Source organism: Orcinus orca, chromosome 12, assembly GCF_937001465.1.
Source record: "Orcinus orca chromosome 12, mOrcOrc1.1, whole genome shotgun sequence".
In the NCBI taxonomy this organism is placed as follows: Eukaryota; Metazoa; Chordata; class Mammalia; order Artiodactyla; family Delphinidae; genus Orcinus; species Orcinus orca.
This window is the reverse complement of record NC_064570.1, coordinates 88,197,328-88,204,255: the sequence shown is the minus strand read 5'-3', so window position 1 is coordinate 88,204,255 and position 6,928 is coordinate 88,197,328. Positions and strand designations below refer to the sequence as shown.

Below are 6,928 nucleotides of genomic sequence, written 5' to 3'. Positions count from 1 at the left end.
ACTCTAACAATACATCAGTGGGAGAATGCATAGGCCTCAGAGTCTTAGAAGTATCAAAGAAGCCTGTTGGATTTACACTTGTATTCAAATTCAAAACCACCTCCATGTGTGTCTCCTTTTTTGACGTCTTCCTCTCTAGGGAGATTCTGACTACCCCCATTAGGAAGTCCCTATCTAATACCTTCCTTAGCCAGCTCTGTACCATCCTTAGCTGGTCCCCTTAGGATGGCCATACAAAGCCAAGCAACTTTGCTCTGTCCCTTCTTTGTATAGTCATGTCATTACCATATGGGTAGAGGTTTGATGGCCTTTGTACTTACTGTTTCTTCTGCAAGGAAATGCTCATCCTTGATGTGCACAGGGCTCCCTCCCTGTCACAGGTTGGGTTCCCTAGGAAGCCCACTCTGAAACAGGCTTCTGACCATTAGATATGAATATTTATTGGGGGTATTCTTAGAATCAGCTGTGAAAAGAAGGGAAAGGAAGGGAGGTAGGGTTAGCAGCCTCAGCTAGCCCTAGGAGGGAGACTCCAAAACATAAATCTCCCACCAGATAGGTCCTGTTTGGGCTTTTCTATCCCCACCTTGATGAGTCATTGGACATGGGCCACCTTCAGGAAGGACATGACCTTGAGAGAGGCTCCTGGCACCAGAGGTCCCCCTGAACATTCCGAGGCTGAAGGTTGTCTTTTGACAGCTCTCCAGCACCTGGGGCAGAAAGTCCTTCCTTGACGGGGGACCTGGGTGACACATGTCTGCATCCCTCACTTCATGCAGACTCTTCATAAAGGTTACCTCCTCAGAGACGCCCTTCTGACCGTCCTTTAAACTACTCCCATTCCTAGCCCCTAGACACTGAGATCAGGGTGTCAGCAGGGTTGGTTTCTCCTGAGGCCTCTCTCCTGGGGGTGTATATGCTCATCTTCTCCCTGTCCTCACATGCTCTTCTGATCTATCTGTGTCCAAATTTCCTCTTCTTATAAGGACACCAGTCATACTGGATGAGGGTCCACCCTAATGACCTCATTTTAACTTAGTTACCTCTTTAAAGACTTTATCTCCAAATGCAGTCACATTCTGAGGTACTAGAGGTAGGGCTTCAAAATTCAAAATATGAATTTGGCAGGGGGATTGGCACACAATTCAGCCCGTAACAGACTAGGTTTCAAGATTAGCCAAAAGGATGTTAAAATTAATTTATGTACCATAAGATCACCCTAAAATAATAAGCATCAGCTCACACAGAAAATTCCAGAAGGTTGCCCAGATGTGAAAGTAATTGAGGGCATGTAAATAGAGAGGCTTACAGGAGTGCTTTCAATCTTTTGGCAAGTGGACAGGCTTGGTCTAGCTTCACATTGGCACTGCAAACCTGCATTCTATACCAAGGCACATACTAAAAGACGATTTACTCTCCAAGACATTGTATTGAAGAATGACTTGGCCTCAAGGTGAATAACTTCTGGACCAGTTGTGTCAGTAATACTGTAATAAAGATGAAACATGACTCCATACTGTATCTATTCCTTTAGCTCTAACCTTTGTGCTCTGTTGCCTGTGCTTAGTCATGCTGGCTCTGGATCTTTTGTAAAAGAATGTTGTCTATAGTGTGAAATATACAGGATAGCCTATTCTCAAGGCTCTGACCTTTAAAAGTATAACACTTTTCCATTCATATAGAGATTAAAAGTTGCAGAACAGAGAATAGTATTTGTCCTGTTGGAGGTTTACAGGAACATTGTGACCAGACCTATGTGGACAGATGCAAGAGCAAAGGATTCCAACACCAAGTTTGTGACAACCAGCCCACCTCCTCCCCTTTTAATATAAAAGAAGCCTGAATTCTAACTCAGGGAAATGGTTCTTTAGGACACTAGTCCACCCTCTTCTCGGTCTGCTGGCTTTCCAAATAAAGTCACTATTCCCTGTCCCAAGACCTCGTCTCTCAATTTATTGGCCTGTTGTGTGGCAGGCAGTATGAGCTTGGACTCGGTAACAATATCTTGCTATTATTGTTAAAGTGTATATATATATATATATATGTGTGTATATATATATATATATATACGTATATGTATATGTATATGTATATATATATGTCCTTACAAAGGAAGTCCTGAGGTGGTTTCAGTATTTTAGAACTGAAGTAGGGGTAAATTGCTGAGTTAATGTATCAGAACGTAGACACCCTGTTTTCCCCTAACAGCATCCCCAATCAAACCTTCAGGATTTGAAGGAAATTGTGAATTTCATCCACTTTTTCTTTTTTACCTAAAAAGACATTCTTGTCTTTAAAAATGTTGTTTCTTAAACTGTGACCCTTCCCAGCAAAATCAGAATCACCTGGGGTCTTATTAGCAGACAGCATTGCTCCCCCAGACCCACTAAATGTGATTCCCTGGGGATGGGACCCAGTCATCTGCTTTGGTAACAGGCTCTCTAGGTGATTCTTATATTCAATAAAAGTTGAACATTGTTTTTAAAAGCTGATGAGGGTCTCATATACAAAATATTTACTTTGGTGGATAGATTTTTTTTAAAAAACTGCTCCTTAAGATAGTAGGAAGAGAAATATTAACAACAATAATAATTTTGTTTTGAACATAGTTGTACATAGTTAACTCAAAGGTGTAAATGAATCCTTACTAAAGTCTATCACATGACTAAGGGCTCTCCCAGCATAGGTAAGAGTGGGAATGGACCTTGCAGGTAAGGTACTCCTGGTCAGTGAAGGTCTCACCTGTCGAGCAGCCAAGTAGTTCCTGCTGGGTCAGCTTGCTGGACTCCTGTGAATGCAGCCAGTAAGGAGACGATGAGCCCACCTGAATTTGTACAGTTTGTGACACTTGGCAGAGCAGATGGCATGAGCTTCATCTTCACATTTGTTCCTCTTTCCCCCCAAGTTTCATGCCCAGTGTCCAGGCCAGGTAGACACTGCATGCACAGTTATGACAGTTGTGTCATAGCAAGGAAGCTCACACTTAGAAAAAAAACCCAATCTATTAAAGGAGCTGTTAGTAAACCTGTCCATCCACCCCTACAGAGAGAGAGACAATATCTTTATTATTCTGATCAGGAAACAAATCTATCTTCTGACTCAGAGAGAGGTATCATTTTTATCATCCTGGACTATCTCCAAGGATAGAAGGAAACTAGCTTCATTATCCTGAAGAATAAACAAACCTTCTCCCTGCCTGGAGAAGATCTGCAAATCTCCTTGAACAAAACTGTCAATGCTTTTTGCTCAGAAGACATCCAGATATGCCAGATATGATTATGCCTGGATTATCTCTCAGCACTACCTTTTAGTATGTTTTGCTTTGATGACTCAGAAGTTAGCCTGGGTGTTAGGACAACTCAAGCTTGTCTTCTTGCATTGACTCCAGAAGGTAAACCTTTTATTTAATACTTTGTATAATCATGAACTCAGGCTTCAAACTTTTTAAGTAGTGCATCCTGTACCTCAAGCAGAATCTTGCATGTAGCCTCAATGTATAAAAAAAGATGAAAGCAGAGGAGATGAGGTGAAGCTGTCATGAGCTGGGACTTCTCCTCAGCCCCTTTCCCTTTATCTCCCTGCGTTGTATTCTGGATCAACTTGGCCTCTGAGCAACCTCAAAAGCTCATATCCCTCAAAATACAGTTGAAAACCATCACTGTACATCACTGATTGCTGTTTTATAATTGCTAGCCCTCCTCAGCAGGTTGGTGGGTTATCATGCAGTGAGAAAAGGGGTTAGGCTATGAGTAAGTAACTAACAGTTCTTCCTGGCAGCAGTGGAGGGGAAACCTGGTGGTTTTAGTCACTAAGTCATGGAGGAAAATAGTTTAGTTTCTGTTACAGGAAACATGTCCAAGCGTGTCCGTAAAGGATAGTGGTCATCTCTGTACCCTTTTACTTACTTATTCGTGCATTTATTTTTTTCAGCAAGAATATCATATCGATATTGATAACCTACTAAATACCAGACATAGTGTTAGTGTACAAAAGTGAATAAGACATGATGCCACTAAAAGGAGGGATAAATAGAAGCAAGTATTACATCAGTAAAAACTAAATTTTTACAATGACAGCATTACATACATGTGCCGTACAAGGGTATGATGTGTTTCTATGACATCTTCTGCTAGTTGACTCTTTCTGCCTGAGACAGTCATCAGAATATGTGCAGCAATTCCTTGTGTTGGAGAAGATGGAAAGCCTTGAGGGACACTTTTTATTTTATTTTATTTTATTTATTTATTTATTTTTGCCTGTGAAACGAGGCACGTAGGATCTTAGTTCCCAGATCAGGGATTGAACCTGTGCCACCTTTAGTGGAAGCACAGAGTCTTAACCAATGGACCACCAGGGAAGTCCCAGAGGGACACTTTTTAAAATCTACTTGCTTTCCCACTCTGAGGCTCAGCTGGCCACAGGCCAGGGGCTGAAGTTCCTTTCTTCCAAGCCAATGATTCTGGTTCTTGGATAAGGTGTTGAGGAACACTAAGAGCAGTGGGGACTGTGACCTCGGGACTTTATCTGCAGGAAGAAAACAGTCCAAATATGACAGTGATTCGCATGGGTACCCGCAAGAGCCAGCTGGCCCGCATACAGATGGACAGTGTGGTGGCAATGCTGAAAGCCTTATACCCAGGCCTGCAGTTTGAAATCATTGCTGTGTCTACCACAGGGGACAAGATTCTTGATACGGCTCTCTCTAAGATTGGAGAGTTACCAAGGAGCTGGAACATGCACTGGAGAGGAATGAAGTGGACCTGGTTGTTCACTCCCTGAAGGACCTGCCCATGGTGCTTCCTCCTGGCTTCACCATTGGAGCCATTTGCAAGCAGGAGAGCCCCTCTGATGCTGTTGTCTTTCACCCAAATTTTGTTGGGCAGACCCTAGAAACCTTGCCAGGGAAGAGCGTGGTGGGAACTAGCTCCCTGCGGAGAGCGGCCCAGCTGCAGAGAAAGTTCCCACATCTGGAGTTCAAGAGTATTTGGGGAAACCTCAACACACGGCTTTGGAAGCTGGATGAGCTGCAGGAGTTCAGTGCCATCATCCTGGCTGCAGCTGGCCTGCAGTGCATGGGCTGGCAGAACCAGGTGGGACAGATCCTGCACCCTGAGGAGTGCAGGTTGGGGGCTCTGGGAGTGGAAGTTCAAGCCAAGGACCAGGACATCTTGGATCTGGTGGGTGTGTTGCATGATCCTGAGACTCTGCTTCACTGCACTGCTGAACGGGCCTTCCTGAGGCACCTGGAAGGAGGCTGCAGTGTGCCAGTGGCAGAGCATACAGCTATGAAGGATGGGCAACTCTACCTGACTGGAGGAGTCTGGGGTCTGAACGGCACAGATAACATGCAAGAGACCATGCAGGCCACCATCGTGTCCCTGCCCAGCATGAAGATGGCCCTGAGGATGATCCACAGCTGGTGGGCATCACGGCCCGGAGCATTCCACGACGAGCCCAGCTGGCTGCTGAGAGCCTGGGCATCAGCCTGGCCACCTTGCTGCCGAACAAAGGAGCCAAGAACGTCTTGGATGTTGCTCGGCAGCTCAACGATGCCCACTAACTGGTCTGTGGGGCACAGGTGCCTGGGCTGCTGGTGCCCCGTGCCTACATCCCAGCCCTCAGTGCCCCATTCCCATTGCTACCTGGGGGGTGATTACCCAGGGGATTGAACTGCAGGGGCAGAGACTTCCAGAGACTTGTCTCACCTTGGGGCCTTGGTGACGGCTTGTGTCCTCAGTAGGTGGGGGCTTAGTCTCTAGAGAAAAATATCTAACAAGCCACAGCCTTTGAATGTAACCAACTCTACTAATAAACCAGATCTGAAGGTGAAAAAAAAAGTCTACTTGCTTTGAAGGCACTGAATCTTATAAACTCTAAATATTTTCATAATTCTTAAATTTTTGTGACCAACTAACCAAATTGTGCGTCAGAAAGGCGTTTTCCTATAAATAACATCCGGCTGCTTTTCTAACAGGATAATCACAAATAACCTAAGCAGAGAATAATTTCTCCTTAGGGAAGGGCCTAGAAGCTTAAAATTGGTAATATATACCTTTTATCAAAAATGACGATGATCTCTATTAAATGTTCTAGTTATATTGAATCATTTAGTTTAATTCTCATAATTACTTAATGAGTTAAGTACTGTCTTACTTTTGAAGTGAGAAAAGGGAGAGTCAGGGCTGCTAGGTGATTGCCCAACATGCTACAGGAAGTACGGGCAGGTCTGTCCACTCCCGTTCCCAGGTTCCTCAGAGCCCTGTTCTGTGCTTGAAGAGCAGGAAGCCACTGCCAGCTCCTCTGTACCCAAGTCATCCTTTTAGCTTTCATCATAAAGGGAAATTCATGTCTTTCATCTTCTCTGACCAGTAAGCTCCCTACATCTTTCCTTCCTCAATAATGTCTAATGAAATATGAGAATATATGTAACCTGGGGTATGAATTTCCCTTTTGAGTATTCAGAAAGACTCTTCTGCAATAAAGAAAGAAAATAAATTGGTAGAAGAAATTCAAAGAGTGTTAAATCTTGACAAAAGTTTGAATAAATAAAATAATTTTTATATTTATGTTGATGACAAGAAACTTTGGATGAAATCACTTGAAGATGAATTTTCTCTTTCAATTTTGAATTGAAAGAAGATAGCAAATAAATATAGCATATACAAGAGTGGGTAAAATTATATTTATCTTTTTGCTAAGAATCATTAAGTAACACTGATATACTACTAAACAAAAATGTACATCTTTGGATCATTTTTAAAATATAACAAACTCGGGAATAGAAATAGGTTATAAAATCAATTCATAGACTAGTTTAACCTAAATGAATACTCTTGCTCTACAAAACTTTTCATATAATGTATTCACTAATTACATTCTGTTGCAGATATAAGAGCTTTATTTGACATTTATACAATTTAAGTTTCTGCTA

General features: G+C 42.8%; 1 pseudogene; it reads left to right on the top strand.

The window, feature by feature from the left end:
* The first annotated feature begins 4,529 nt into the window (after positions 1–4,529).
* LOC101274881 (porphobilinogen deaminase-like) lies at positions 4,530–5,675 on the top strand (annotated as a pseudogene).
* The last annotated feature ends 1,253 nt before the right edge of the window (positions 5,676–6,928 follow it).